A 16,722-nucleotide genomic window follows, 5' to 3' on the forward strand; every position below is an offset into this window, starting at 1 on the left:
TTGACGGACAAAAAATCGTACACAATTCATTATTCTGCTTTAAAACAATGTTTGCAACATGGACTGATTCTTAAGAAAGTACATAGAGTTTTGTCATTTACACAACGTGCCTGGTTAGCTCCCTATATATTAAAGAATAATATGCACCGAGAAAATGCTAAAAATGCATTTGAAAAAGATTTTTTCAAATTGCTGAATAACTCGGTATACGGTAAGACTATGGAAAATATAGACAAGAGAAAAACTGTTAAAATTGTAACAGAGTGGGAGGACAAGAATAACAAGAAGAAAAGAAATGTAGCTAGCAAGCTAATTGCGAAACCAAATTTCCATAGTCTTTCTATATTTTCTGAAAATATGGTAGCTATCCAGATGCAAAACGTAAAAGTAAAATATGATAAACCATTATATTTAGGCTTTTGCGTGCTAGAAATATCAAAGCTGTTAATGTATGCTTTCCTTTATGACTTTCTGAAAGCAAAATTTGGCGACGCCTTTATTTTAAATTATAATGGACACGGACTCTTTCATCATAACATTTAAAGGACTGAATCTATATAGGGTATTGACTTTGAAAGAAATAGAGGAAAGGTTTGACACATCAGACTTCTCACCCAACAATAAGTATGGTATTCCTCTCATTAATAAAAAGAAATTGGGTATGATGAAGGATGAAAATAACGGAAAAACCATGATTGAGTTTGTAGGTCTTCGTCCTAAAGTCTATGCTATCAAAGTAGTTGATAGCGACGATGTGAAGAAATCTAAGGGTGTTAAAAAATCCGTAATAAAAAATATACAATAGATACATATAGAGAATGCTTATATGATAAAAAGGTTTTGTATGACACAATGTATACATTTAGGTCAAGACAGCATACTATAACCACAGACAAAATTACAAAAATATCTCTAAGCCATCAAGACGACAAACGTTTTATAAGAGAAGATGGTATAAGTACATATGCTTGGGGCCACTATAAACTAAACAATATAAATGAGGATTTAAACATGGATAATTTAGATTCACCTGTCCCAATGGACATTGATTAAAATGTAAATATATTAAATTAAGGAATAAAATCTAATGTATAAATATTGGTTACTAATTGCCTTACTGCTAGTATTTCAAAATATTATCATTAAAATTTCAGCATTATTTTCATGTTACTTTTTAGAAATTACACATGGTATTTGTATTAATCTTTTTTATCAATGTTTTACTAAATAACAATATATATTATTAATAATACTAACTTTACACATAAAAACCATTATTTTTACTAATTATCTATGTACTATTACAAACTACATACATTTATAACGTTTTTTGAAAAAAAAAAATAAAACAATACTTTTTATAATTGAAATTGCAAAACAATGTGTTTTATTTCATTATTGAGTTTACATGATATAATGGTAAGTATGCAAAGAACTTATACTATTTTTCGAACGATTTCAGTCAATGGAACATACTCCACCAGACGATCATGGATAATTAAGCAATATGCTGAGGTATTTTGAGGAATTGGTGTATTGGTTTCAAACTGAATTTTTAAATCGATGGGTCCATTCTTCACAGCTTCGTTTTGATTACTGATATCAATAACAGCAATTGGGTTGTCTTTAAAACTTGCATATGTGAGAAGTGGTTGTGGTTCCCTCATATAATACGATTGTTGAAACTTGGCATACATGTCATAGAGTACTGCATAACGATTTTCTCCAAACTTTAGATTCAAATCATCATATGGATAAGTTTCAGAGTTCAAGTGAACTTTAATGTTTTGAAGTTCACAGTGTTGTAGCTTGTTGTCTCTTTCAAATATCAAAGCAACGTATCGAGGTCTTTCATGGTTGGCAGACAATTTAACACTCCAGCTGTGTTGTCTTCCACCAGCAAAAGTTGGATTAAAGTAGCAATCCCAGCTGCGGAAAGCTATCGGTAAAGTTTTTCCATCCTTGATTGTTTTCAAGAAACTGACTTTTCTATAGTCTGACAAATGAATGTGTTGTACTTTCCAAACAATGTTTGTAATGGTGAGTTGAATTTCTTCGTTTTCAGTAGTTGAATAACATACATTTTTATCGTTGGCGCTTCTCAAGAGAATCAGGTCATGTTTACTGTTGCAAATTACTTTATTAAAGTCCTCTGCAAAGCCCAGTAGACGATTCAAGGGAACACAAAAATTGAATGAGCTTGTATTAACGTCACCATCTGGATTCCATCCTGCATTACTCATAACCTTGCTTTCGGATTCACTTAGAGAAATCCAATTTTTAACTTTTGTTGTGGTACCCAGATAACGAGTACGATCAATTTCAATTCCATTCAGTTCATAGCGAATTTCATCAAACATGTAACCCACACAGTTATTCCTTAATTTAGCATTCTGCGAAACACCCCCCTTTGAGTTTTTCAAATTTCCTTCAATGTATAGATAGCTCTCCGATGGTAGTATGTAAAGATCTTGACTTTGTATACTTATACGAATTTCATCGTTATTTTTAAATGATTGGATGTATGGAACATAGCTATGGTAGTCTTTCTTCACAATATTCTCGTCAGAGAGTGGGCGCTCATTAATATCGAGTATTTCAGACATTTGGTTTGACTTTTAATTTTATAAGCTTTAAAAATTCTTTATTTTCCTTGCTGAGAGGAGGTCTTGACGGTTTGGCTCCTTGATGATGAATGTGTTTTGGTGCTTGTTTATGGGCGTATTTATTGTAAATAATCATGGCAGTCTGGGTCTTATATGAATTCGTAGCGTAATTTCTTCTCCTCTAAAGTTTATCAAGCGACCTTCTTGATCTAATATGAGTATCTCCAGATGACTTATTTCTTTGACGTTCACCGGCAAATAAATGAGATTCATCGGTCTCTCCGCCAATTTATAGCCTGGAGGGACGTCAAGAGCGAATTCGTGCAGAATATGAGCAGGCGACCCATTCATGAATGATCCGGTTACAATATTGCAATGTATTTGTATGGCATTGACCTTTAAAATGTTAACTGGAAGGTTTGAAATGTGCTTTTTGCCAGGCTCCAAAACTTTTCCGGTGAAACCAAAGAGTTTTGCAATGGATTTTTCTTTATCAAAGTATATGTGATCATGAGAGGATAAGATCTCTATCTGTAGCGTATTATTGTTGGCTTTAATCTCAATAGATCTGTTAATGTGGATTGCTCTATACTGTGTCTCCAAGTAGTGAGCAATGTCTTGTAGTTCATATGATCCTATGGGTATCTTTATAATTTTGTCTCCGATATGGAAGAGATTGTTATCATTGTCCACATTTGGAATGGAATTGTAGGATTGAAAATCTATTAAACAACACTCATAACTGCCCTCTCCCAATTCAATAGGAGGTGAATAGTTTGAGTGTGTGTTAAGTTTACAATACATTTGTCTTATCTATCCAGGAATTATGCTTGCTTGAAAATCCCAGCCATTTAACAAAGACTTTATCACCCTTTGTTTTTAATATTTTTTCTACTAAGTATGTGTTGGGATATTTTGTGGGTAAAAGTTCTTCTTTATAGAAACATCCATGTATGGGATTTCCTTCGTAGTCTTCTAGTAAATAAGTAGCAGGGTTGGTTAATCGTATTCCTCTTATTTTGAATATTTCTGTAGTCCAATTTGGAGTATACCCCTTTTCAAATTGATGTTTATACTTGCTGATGCGAACATGATCACCAGCACGAAGATTTTGCCTTTTAAAGATTTTTATGTGGTTATATACAGTTTTTAACAACATCTGCTCATTCGATGAGTTTACTTGAATAGGTGCCATTTTTATTGTTCGATGACGAGTTTTGTTGTATTGATCAACCAGGTCTCTATAAATATCAATCCATTGATAATTTCCATTGTAGCTAAACTCTTTCCACATCATACCTTTTAGAGTTCTATTGAAGCGTTCAACAATTGAGGCTTTCAAGACACTGTATGTAGAGTAGTGGTTTATTGAATGTTTCTGCATTAGTTTTTTAAATTCCTTGTTGAAAAATTCTTTTCCATCATCGGTTTGCAAATTCTTTGGAATTCTTCCATCTTTTAAAATTTTTTCAAATGCTCTATATACTTCCGTTGCTGTTTTTCGCACCAGGCAAATTTCGAAAAGGTGTCGATAACAGTAAGCATAAATCTGTAGCCCTTGTTTGCTTTAGAATAGCTGCCCATTTCAACTAAATCAGATTGCCAAAGATCATCGATGCCTTTTGTAATAACCCTTCGTCTTTTAAAATTTCTTCGTGCTTGAGAGTGGAGTTCGTCTACCAATCCTCGCTTTTCCATTATTCAAATTTTGGGGGATATATTAGAGCAATTGAGTTGAATGGGGTAGGGATACGCAGTGAAATGCAATAATCGGTTTTTCGATTATTCGATTTTCGTGAAAAACTTAAAACTCGATTTTCGGTTAGTCGATTATTTGAGAGTGTCCTAAAAGTCGACTTTCGATTAATCGTTAACCGATTAATCGACCATTTTCGTTGATGTGATCCATGATGGTTATATGTATACAAAAAAGTACCGTTGATTACGCGGTTTTAGCACACCCAATAGTCAACTACGACTAATAGTCGATCACGATTAATAGTCGACTACGAATAATGATAGACTACGTACGACTAATGGTTGACTTCGAATAATAGTTCATTCCGTCTTCTGAAAGTCGATTAAGAATAATCGATTATACGGTTTTCGCACAGTCAATAGTCGACTACGATTTTTAGCAATTTTACGGCTAATAATCGATTAATCGATTAACCGAAATCGATTTTACGTATCCCTAGAATGGGGGTTGAGATAAGACTTTAAAAATTTCCTTATGTGATTGTTTGAGATGGGATATTTCTTCTCTTAGGTTAGGTTAGGTTGAAAAGAGGGGTGATGCGGGATCACCACATGTCCGTGTGGACATACACTTAAGCCATAAGGTAGGCCTGTTGTGCGATCTAATTTCGGGTTCGGATTGAGATTGTAAACTTGTGTTGAAATTAGTTATAATTCCTGATTATTGTTTTGACGTTAGTCTAGGATTTCTGTTCTGTTGACATAGTCTCTTAAAGTTTTGAGCTCGATTGTCCTGATGTAATCGAGTCCTTGTATAATGTCGCTCCCTAGTATCTGTTTTCTCTGGTTCGTGAAAGCCTGGCAATGACAGAGGTAGTGTTCCAACGTTTCGTCGTCCTCTCTGCATGCTCGGCATTCACTGCTTCCAGCACAACCTATTTTGTGCAGGTGCGCTTGTAGACCCAGGTGTCCTGTAAGGATGCCCGTCAGTCTGCTAATGTCCTTTTTACTTAGTAAAAGTAATCTCTTTGTTTTATCCTCGTCTGGGTTACCCCATAGGATTTTTGTGATTTTTCCCTTGTCTTCTCTGTTCCAGAGGGATATATGTGCATCTTTTGCCCATGCCTTTAGCTCAAAGCGCGTCGCCTTCAAGGGCTTGGCGTTATCTAAGCTAACTACCTAAGTTTGCTATTTCATTACCCCTAATCCCAATGTGCCCTGGTACCCATATAATGTTTACCGTACCATGTTGGGAGTAGTTGTTGATAGACTGTATGCATTCTAAGACAGTTCTAGATTTTACCGTCTTGGCCGTTATAGCCGTGATGGCTGCTTTGCTGTCCGTAAGGATGTTCGCAGTGGTAGGCTTTGTGTGAGTGTCAAACCAGCTCAGACATTCTGTTATCGCTCGGACTTCCGCCTGAAGAATCGTATTATGGTTCGGCAGTCGGAGGGAGACTTTCGTTTCCGGTTCCATTATATATAGACCCAGTCCGGTTCTCCCCTCTAGCACGGCCCCATCCGTAAACCCGCAGCTTCCAGCGTGAATCTGTGCTAGAGTTCCATCGATCCATATGTCTCTGTCTGGTATTGAAACTTCACACAGAGCTACTGCATTTGTTTCAGGAATGCGGTCTGATACTATTTGGTTAATAGATTCACCCGTTGTGACCTTTAGTATGTTTTGGTGGTATGTTTGGTGGTCACTACTGATCCACTCGCTCATCGACTTTAGCCTTGTAGCTGCGATAGCTGCTTCATACCTTACCTGAATTTCTATTGGGTGTATAAACAAAATTGTTTCTAGAGCCCTAGTCGGTGTAGTCCTCATTGCTCCGCTAATGCTTAAGCAACATGTTCTTTGGACTTTTTGCAATATCTTTACGTTGCATTTTTTATCCATAGCTGTCCACCACACAACAGACGCGTATGTTAAGATTGGTCTAATTACGCCCCTGTATAGCCAGTGTATCATCTTAGGATTGAAACTCCATTTTGAGCCTATTGCTCTTCTACATATTGACCAACATCTTTGTGCCTTGTTGGCCCTTTCTTGAATATGATCTTTCCAATTTAGTTTCCTATCCAGAATTACTCCTAGATATTTAACTGAGCGCGAAATATTTATTGTTCTATTTAGGAAAACTGTTTCCTCGAGGTTCCCTACTTTCGTTTTCCTCGTAAATAGACATATTTCCGTTTTTTCCGGGTTAACGTTCAGACCTCTCGGTCTGGCCCAGTTGTATGCAATATTGAGTGCTGTTTCTGCTTTTCTGCAGAGAATATTCGGATTCTTTCCCCTTAGAAGTATTATAACGTCGTCTGCATGGCAGACTGCGTCAAATCCTTCTTCGGTTAAGGTCCTTAAGAGACTGTTTATGGTAGTAACCCACAGAAGAGGTGATAGTATCCCTCCCTGCGGGGTTCCTCGTCCGACTTTGTCTCTTAATTTAACGTCATGTAGCCCGCAGCTTATCCATCTGTTCCTTAGCATATGGTTGATCCAGTTCCTTAAGGCCCAGTCCACCTGAAACTCGTCTAAAGAGTGGATCAGCGTTTCGGTGCTGACGTTGTTAAAGGCGCCTTCGATGTCAATGCATACAGCAAGTGTATACATCTTCATTTCAAAGGTCCTCTCTATATGGTGTACTACCTCGTGCAAAGCGGTTTCCACTGACATACCTTTAACGTATGCGTGTTGTTTAAATTTGAGCATATCGTTCGGAATTCTACTCTTTATCATGGTGTCGATCGTCCGTTCCATTGTCTTGAGTAAGAATGAAGTTAAACTTATCGGGCGATAAGATTTTGGTATTGCGTAGCTTGCCTTGCCAGGTTTAGGGATAAAAACTACCCTCGCCTCTTGCCAGGCTAGCGGGGTGTAAGCAAATTTTAAACAAGCGTTGAAGATCCCGACCAGTTTGGACGCAATAAGGTCCACTTCCCGCTGTAGTAGGGCTGGGAAGATCTGGTCTGGTCCCGCTGCTTTGTATGGTGAAAAGCTCGTGATGGCTTGTTTGATCATCGAGCTGTCAATTTTTGGTGCATCTCCTGATGAGTAACCAGATTCGATCGATTCCTCGGTGTTGGCCGCGGTATTCGATGGAAAGTGAGTTTTCATCAGAAGGCCTAGGATTTCTTTAGTTGTATCTGTCCTTTTCCCATTTTCATCGACCATTTGTTCGGTCTGTGTATGGGTTTTGGACATGAACTTCTTAATTTTTGAAACGTCGTTAACGCTGTCCACCTGTTCGCAGAATAGCTTCCAGGAGTTACGTTTAGCGTTCCTTGTAATTTTGTTGTATTCCTTCAATTTTGCCTGGTAGTTGTCCCAGAATACAGCTGCTTTCTTACGTTTTGCCCTATTATAAAGTCTGCGGATCTCCTTGCCTTTGTTACGAATTTCCCCTGTCATCCAGGGTTTTTCGTAGGCGGATTTCCTCTCTCGAAGGGGACAACTTTCTTCGAAAGACTTTACTAGTGCCTCGGTTAACTTTAGGACATTTCTATCTATGTCCTCTTTACTTAGGCATTCCTCATCGGCTTGCCCTAGTCTTTCTTTTACTCGTTTACCGAAATTAGTCCAATTTGTTTTGGATTTGTTTCGGAAGGTTATAGGGTTTGGCGGTGGCCTCGCTATTTTAAATCTAATATACCTATGGTCCGAGAAGGAGTATTCTTCTTCTCTTAGTTGAGTACACTCCTGAATGATATTTTGGTTTAATACTTCTTGTATGTGCTTGATTTGTGAATGTATGTATGCTTGGTTGACCGCATCCGTTCCTTCTGTTGGGGGTGCAACGTTCCTAATTTTTTTATTTTGCACGTCAAGGTTGTTATCTTCGTCAATATTAATTCCCAGTATTCTCGAAACATTTTCTCTTACTTCTATTGAGTGGGTTTTTGGATTATAATGATGACCAAACTTGTCAACAGTCATAGGTTGATTGTTTCCTTTAAAGTTTACTTAATAGATTATGTTGCTTTCTCGCAGTTCTTCGATAATCGAAACAATCTCATTAGTATGATTATTGTTTCCGGCTTGTTGTGATGCCATCAACAGCTTTAATCGTTCTACCAACTCGTTGGGATAGTCCCAGTATATATAGTTGGGTTTAGTTGGATTTAGTGTCATTAAGCCTTTGCCACTGTGAGTATCCCCCATTAACTTTTTAATTATCCGGTTATATTTTTGTCCTTTGTTCCCCTTGATTCTACCATTAGGGTCATAGTTTATTTTAAATGCATTTGAGTCCAACAAGATTGTTTATATATGTCAAGTTCTGTAGGATCATATTTTTTGGGGTTTTGATAAAATAAGAGTTCAAACAGTCCTGGTGTAAATGCCCAATTTTTATTTCCAATTGTAATCTTTTCTTCGCTGATTTTCAGTGGTTTATCTCTAAATTTCCATTCACCATTTTCATCTTTATGCGGTCCATATACTCTATCTAGTTTTTTATTTTTCTTCAAGAGTGTTAGAATAATAGGATCGTCTTCATCATCCTCATTTTCTGAATAAAATTTATCTTCTTTCGAGGTGTTGTAAGTATCATAATTTTGTAAATAATCTCCTTTATCCTCTTTCCCCTCCAATATACTTGGTTGAAGCTTAATCTCCGGTTTATATCTTTTAAAGGGTGTACTCGCTACAAAAGATTCTCTAAATGAATCCATATTCTCCTTCTTGGGTGCAATCATTTTGCTTGCATTCTCAGTTGAAAGCTTTAGTAGTTTGTTTATGGGTTCTGTTAATGGTTTAAAAGTATTTGTCAATTCAGTAGTTTTAGCATCTTCGCCCATTTTAATGCTTTGAAATTTTCTTTTCAAAACATTTTTGGACTTTACAAGTCATTTCAACATTGCTTCCTCCATGGTTGCAGGTGTACTAATGTAAATATACTATATAACATCTTTTAAATAATATTATGGTTGAATAAATGTATGAAAGCCTTTTCGATATCTCCCAGAGTGAATTTCATCATCTTTAGAAATCGTCAGAAATCCATACTTTTCTTTCCAGCATTCATGACAAATGCCTTTGAAGATATCAAAGCTCATGTCGCACCCCACATGATCGTTGTATATGTGTCTTAAATTCAGATCGTCTTGTTTAAACATGATTATCATATTGGCATTATCACGCAACAAATGCTTTGGGATACGGGTGTATGTTTGACATAAGTAAAATGAGTCAACATTCTTATGTCGACCCATACTAAAGTAGCTTTTAATATTGTTTTGTTTATCACACGCTACATCGTCAAAAATCATGATTGAGTTTGGTTTTATTTCGTCTGGTTGTATAACATCATCATTATTGGTGAGTGTAAACAATCCCATCCCTTTTACAGAGGAAATCAGTTTCTTTAGGTACTCATATTTCGGTTGATATAGCGATTTTGAATAAATGTAAACATTTTCAAATTTTAATCCATTTGGGCTTTCAATCAAACTAAGCATAACATTCGTCTTTCCACAGTTTGATGGACCCACTATTAATGCTCGTATAGTATTGGGTAACAAAGTACTATGTGGAGGGGTTTTCCTTTGTATAAAGTCCCCATTTCTTACTGTAATTTTAGCTTGTTGCTCAACTAATCTCATGTTTACAACTAATGATTAGTATAAGAACACATGACTATTTATAATATATATATATATATATATATAATCGATTTACATATATATTTTGTTTAGCACGTGTGAAAAAGTATAAAATGATTGTTTACAACGCAAATCGATTTATTAGAAAGAAAGCCGTTAAAGGAGGAGGACTTGTAAATAAGTTGATAAACTCTCTTCCAGTCGAACTTCATCTGCCAGGCTATCAATTTTGTGGACCAGGTACAAAGCTAAGAAAACGTATACAAAGAGGAGATCAAGGTGTTAATCCACTGGATGCTGCTTGTAGAAAACACGATATAGCTTATTCACAGAACAAAGATATAGAGCAACGACATATTGCTGATCGTGAACTAACTGAACGAGCTTGGGAACGAGTAAATGATAGTAGCATTGGAGAAAAAATAAACGCATATCTTGTAACTAATATAATGAAGGCAAAGACAAAGCTTGGAATGGGGATGGGTAATAAGAAACGCAACCAAATACTTGGTCAACAAATATTTAAAAATGCTATAAAGAATGCAACAGATTCTCTTAAAAGCGTTAAACCAACTGATATTAATGCTGCCATCAAAATAGCAAGGAAAGAAATACAAAAGACATTCCGAGGAAAAAAGTCAAAGGTGGTTATACCAAGAGTAATAAGGGTACCCAAAAGGGGAGGATTTCTTCCTCTCATACCTATTCTAACTGGGTTGGGAGCGTTGGGTGCATTAGCTTCGGGCAGTTCAGCGATAACCAATGCAGTTTTGAATGCTAAAAAAGCTAAACAAGAGTTGCAAGAGCAAACCAGACACAACAAAACCATAGAAGCTATAGCTATGGGTAAAGGTCTCTATCTCAAACCATACAAAAAAGGCTATGGAATTTATGTTGATGAAAATGAAACGCCAAAAAAACTAATAAAACAGCTACCCAAAGGTCCACTTGCCGATACACATATAAATACCTTTGGAAAGAAATACATACCTCACTTTAGAGGTGTTTATATGCGAGATAAACTACCTAAAAAGCCTTATCGAATCGAATGTGGTGTCGTAAATTTGGATATTGACAGTGGGCCTGGCACACATTGGGTGGCATATTATAAGAATAATAATATCATCGACTATTACGATAGTTTTGGCAATCTTCAACCTCCAGCTGAAATTTTACGTTACTTGGGATCAGCTACAACATATAATTATAAACGAGATCAACGTTTCAATACATACAACTGTGGACATCTTTGCTTAAAATTTTTGTTGCAAATGAGCAAGATTTTATAAATAAAATACACCAACACCAAAATTACTCACTACAGTCTAATACAACTTATCCAAGATGTCGTATCTAATCCAAAGATCGGATGTAGCATTTGCCGACTTTCAATATTGTCATGGAAATGATAAAAAAATTTTCATGAAGGAGCTATCATTTATGTGTGGAACTTCTGTTATTCCGAATAATTTTTTGTTTCGACCACCTTATAGTGCAAAGGAGCTTGATGGAGAAGCACTCAGAACAATCAACTACACCATAACATATGTTAATGGATTAGACTGGACCGATGGTGAAATCTGCTACAATGATATCGAGGATGTTCTTTCACCATTAAACAACTATCAATACGTTTTTGTAAATGGGAAAGAGAAGAAATGCTTTTTGGAAAACTATCTTCAAACTAATATTGTTAATTTAGAAAGTAATATGAATCTTAGAACTCGTCAAGATTATTTCACCAACTGTCCAATTCATTTAGATTTTAAGTATAAATGTGCTGTTAATAATGTATTTAAGATATTTGTTTTCATTGAACAGAAATTGTATTATATTCGTGATATAATACAAGATGGATTGTAAAAACCAAAACATAAAATAAAGATTATAAATAAAACAACAAAGATTTTAGTGTTTTAATTTTTCTCAAATTTTATTCATAGAAGTGCAAGCAATGAATGTGAACAATAATACTAATATTGTTTAAAACTCTCTGGTGCCGCAAACATCTAAACCAATTTCAGGGAGGATATCATCTAAAATATCTTGATTGATGGGAATATTGTTTGTATAAAGTCTTCTCATTAGCGGGCAGCTGTATGACATTCGTAAATGCTCTGCAACAGGACAGTCAGCTTCTTCCCATTGATGAATAACTAATTCACAAAAATAACATCTGGTCAAATCTCCTATACCAATATAATAAAATCCAACTGCAGCCATCGTCTTTGTATCTGGATACGGTAATGGCTAACCATTGAAGGTTTTTAAACGCTCGTCTTTCCTATTAAGCGCAGACATCTTTCTAACTAAAGTACTATTTTCATACTGAAACCTCTATCCCCCCAAATTTAAATAAGAAGCCACAGAAACTTTAAATTTTATAAAAATTCTTTATTTTTGTTTAATACGGTGGATAATAAAATGTTGGAATTTCCAATTGTTTTAACTCTAATTTATATACATCTGCTCCGATGGAATCTTTCAGGGTAGATTTTGTGATAGCATATCCTCCACCAGCTAATTGTTTCACATGTTCGTCTCCTAGTGAAAGAAATCTTGTTGGCAAGTAAAGAATAGAGTCATTTATCCTCAATACAATTCTCTCCCCATATTTTGTTTTGCTCTTGAATGCTCCGGTGATGATGTAATCCTTGTTGTCCTCCATATCCTTCAAAGGAATTATTGATTTGATGTTGAAGGAATTGAAGAAAGTAATTAAATCTCCGCTCGCCATGTCTTCACTTGTACTTTAACTTTTATACTGTGAATCTTATTTTCAAATTTTTGCTTTTTATACCAAAACTGTAATATGCTAAAACATGAATTTCACAATATTGTGAAATTAATTGGGCATACATATGTTAAGTTATGAACATGATTGAACATGCTCACAGAGAGACTGGCGGACGGACGGAAAAATCCACTTTGATTACGATCATGATTCGACATGCTTACGGACAGACATATATTGAAATGTATTTTGTTTACATTAGCGATCAAATGTGGTTCTCTCTCAACTTCTCGGTCTGGCTCCCTCCCACACATATACAGGATAAATGTGTTTCTCTCCTGAAATCAAGGTCTGGCTCCCTCCCACACATATACAGGATAAATGTGTTTCTCTCCTGAAATCAAGGTCTGGCTCCCTCCCACACATATACAGGTTAAATGTGGCTCTCTAGATATCCTCCACTAAATCATTTGTTTGACTCCAACTGACTCGCACAGTGGGACCCCATATTTCATGATTCAACGTAATATTTTTTAATTTAAGCGGTAAATGTGGCAACCCTAATATTTTTGGAGGTAATATTTTTGAGACACCCTAATATTTTGTATATATTTATGCTATGTTTACATTTAAGATCTCTCCAAATACTCTCTCGATCTAGTGATCTCTCTCTCTTGTTCTCTCTCTCACACACACTCTCTCTCTCTCACACACACACAGCCTGCACAGTGGGCCGAATAGGCAAAAAAGGCGCTTTTGTGATCCAGAACTCTCATTACCCCTCTACTAAAGTTACACAGTGTAATTAAACAGCGATTATGCTAGGCTATCACTGTACTTTAAAAACTACTAGTATGCCGTTTCTTAAACGAACTGACATAGTAGTGCTGCTCAAAACATTTGCAACTGAGATACCTACATCACATTTAATCTATTTTTACTTACATTTTGAGTTTTGAAATATATTTGTTTTTGTTAATTGAATGTTTACTGACACTATTTTTAAGATCTAAAAATGATTATTCAGTTGTGAACACTTATGTTACTAAAATGTGTGATTAAAAATTCTGCTAGAATGATAGAAATTGCGGATTCTGGCATTTGTTGCAGAAGAAGCTGTCCAGAATGATTTTCTGGTCATTAGTTTCGATGTTGTGGCTACCTTATTCACCCTCTCTAACACTTTGTTGATTTGGAGAATGGTCACATAACCACAATATCTTCTACTCTTTTCCAGATTATACCTCAGATTATTTATGTTTATATCCAGTTGGAAAGACCAAACTAGTGTCAAATTATCTTCTTTATTAAATTGAGTCGCAATTTCCAGGATTTCAATGAAAATATGTTAATTCTTTACAGGTTTGATACCGTGTATAGCGTCAACAAAGTCAACGTCATACTGTTACCGTTAAAAAATGCTTTGTTAATGGGGTTTGCTGTATATTTTTTAAATATTATCCTCCAAACATGTCCCACAGCTAATGTAAAAATTCCTTGTTAACTTTTTTGGGTTCCGCATCGTGTTGTCCGTTAAAATTATGGCGTTTCCCCGAACTGAGTGCTTTTAAATTATGTTCTCTGAGACATTTGCGAACTTTTTGTTCTATTTCCGGTACAATATAATGCTTTTATAGTCTACTAGGACCTTTGAAATATTACTTTTTGGCATTTGGGATGTGAATTCTGACCTGATGTTCTGTCAGGAGTCATTTATTTCCAATATTTTATTTATTTTCTTTACAGTTAATTGCGTGGTGAATAATTTTCTTAGAGTTTCAAACAAATCTGACAACTTATCTGTAAAATTTTGGCATCAACACAGGTGTTTTTTTATTATTTTGTTATTCTCTGCACTGTATGCCCTTTCACGACCTATTTTAATTTAAAACATCCTATTTTTTAAGTTGGAATATCCAAATAATTGAAATTAATGTTGAAAAAATCAAACAAATGTTAAATGCTAGAAAATGTCGCTAAAGTTACACGTTTTATATAGAAATTGTAAGTGGTGCTATTTTTTATTTCGCCTCTTTTTTGACAGTTTTTGTTTACAGCTAATAATAATGTGAATCTTATAATAATGTAAATGTTACTTTTACTTTTTTTATAAAAGAGGACACCTTGGACTAAGAATGTAATAACAACATTTGTGGAAGCAACAACAATCTTCATTGGTTTTCATAATGACAAACAAATTGTTCATAAAGGAGACTTCTATCATATCAATGAGTGCATCACGATTAGCTCAATGATTCCGATTCCGAACGTCGTGCCTAAAGACCCCACTTGCAGATTAGGCACGAGTGCATACCATTGCAACACGATTGCACTCGGTGTTAGGACTTAACACCCGAATAACGTAGCCCACTGGTTGATGTGTGTGAGGGGGGTGAAAGTCTCAAAATGCCGAAATGGGGCTTACCTCTTCTATTATTTTGGTAGCGAACAGCTAATTTTACACTGTTTGTCAGTGCGTTTTACAAAAATTACAATTTCTCATTTTTGTGTGTAAAATACATGATTTTACCACATTTTTCTCGAAGGTATGGTCAAATTAAATTTATTGCTTGTAGTAGTATAGCATAATCAGAAATTAGGAACGATTAAATGGGAAGTATGTAACATTTGTGTCATTGAATTAAATTCATTTTATATATTTACCACAACTATGATTATCTTGAAAAACTGCAATCGACATGAATAAATGACGAAAATATTTGTTCTTGTATTCAGAAAGTACTTACTTACTTAATTAGCTGGCCCATTACAGAACATTTGTTCTATATGCCGAATTAAGAAGAGATCGCCATTCCTCTCTATTTGTTGCTTTGCACTCTGGAATACCGCGCCTTTTCATCTCATCATCCACTTGTTTGCGCCATCTATTCCTTGGCCTGCCTATTCTGCGTGCACCGCCATGTGGCATGTATTCATACGCCTTTTTAGCGGGTTCATCATCGCTCATTCTTATGATATGGCCTAGCCAACGCAATCGCTGCATCTCGATACGTTTAACTATATTGATGTCGTTGTATAGCAGATACAGCTCGTGGTTCATGCGACGTCGATATTCACCGTCAACGCAGATTGGTCCGTAGATCTTTCGAAGACATGCTGTGTGCTGTCAACAGACTCAAACCAAAATACTGAATATTTTTCGAAGGCGATTTTTGAGAAAAATGGCAAGATTTTCTTTTACATTTCTATCCGAGGATGTATATTCCGTCAAAAAGTAACTTTATAGAATTGTATTTATTGTAGTTTTAATTGAGTTGTTCTGTCAACAAACTGTTAAGAACATTGTTTAGAGCATTCCTTTGTCTATATGTACATTTAATTTGTCTATGGCAAAGGGTTGTATAGGAAGCAACGGCTTTAGGTAAATTAAGTTTTCTGAGGTTTATTTGAAGATCTTCTACAACTTATTTAGCGACAACGTCAAAATTGTGGTTTTTGGAACCTGAAAATCAAAAAAGTTAATACAATATAAAATCTACCAAGACAAGACATTCTAGACGTAAATGTTATTTACAAAAACTTTATGGATTCACCTGAGGAAAAAAGCTGGGAAAAGACCCTCCACTAACATGCGAAACTTAATAAAGATCAATGGGAAAAATACCAATAAAATATGATATTTCGAAATTTATTTTTTCATATCGTGTAAAGTACCCTTACCTATGCATATAACTTACATTTAAAATTAGTGTTCAGTGAAAAACAAATTTGTGTTTTGAATGATGGTTAATGAATGACTATAATATATTTGATTTCTAAGACGATCCGAAATCAAATTCGTTCGAATTACTACCAAACGCCTTTCGGTGTAGAAAATGGCTGTTCGACTGAAAACAAAAAACAAACAAAAACAACTCATATATAAACAAAACGTAACTCAGGTAGCAGTTTGAACACATTTGTATTCGTATCGTCTTAACGAAACTGTTAATAAATCTAAAGTGGCAATAGCAATATTAAGCATCACAAGTAGTTCAATTGCAAAACGATTGAAGAACAGACTATAAACCGGATTATGGCGGTCTTAAACTCGAGTTGTTTCCGTGCTCTATGAAG

The 16,722-nt window shown here is 35.4% G+C and overlaps 1 protein-coding gene and 1 long non-coding RNA gene across 4 annotated transcripts in view; one reads left to right on the top strand and one right to left on the bottom strand.

The window, feature by feature from the left end:
• Positions 1-15,457, bottom strand: part of LOC141388118 (uncharacterized) — an 85,742-nt gene extending 70,285 nt beyond the window's left edge. The window contains exon 1 of the long non-coding RNA XR_012408728.1: positions 15,393-15,457. This is a non-coding gene — a long non-coding RNA (uncharacterized lncRNA). The remainder of the gene's footprint in view (positions 1-15,392) is intronic.
• Ca-alpha1D (Ca[2+]-channel protein alpha[[1]] subunit D) overlaps positions 1-16,722 on the top strand; it is a 1,669,376-nt gene that overhangs the window by 34,665 nt on the left and 1,617,989 nt on the right. The gene's annotated exons all lie outside the window — the stretch shown is intronic.

Source organism: Musca autumnalis, unplaced genomic scaffold (assembly GCF_047663935.1).
Source record: "Musca autumnalis isolate F117 unplaced genomic scaffold, ASM4766393v1 scaffold_6, whole genome shotgun sequence".
Classification (NCBI taxonomy): Eukaryota; Metazoa; Arthropoda; class Insecta; order Diptera; family Muscidae; genus Musca; species Musca autumnalis.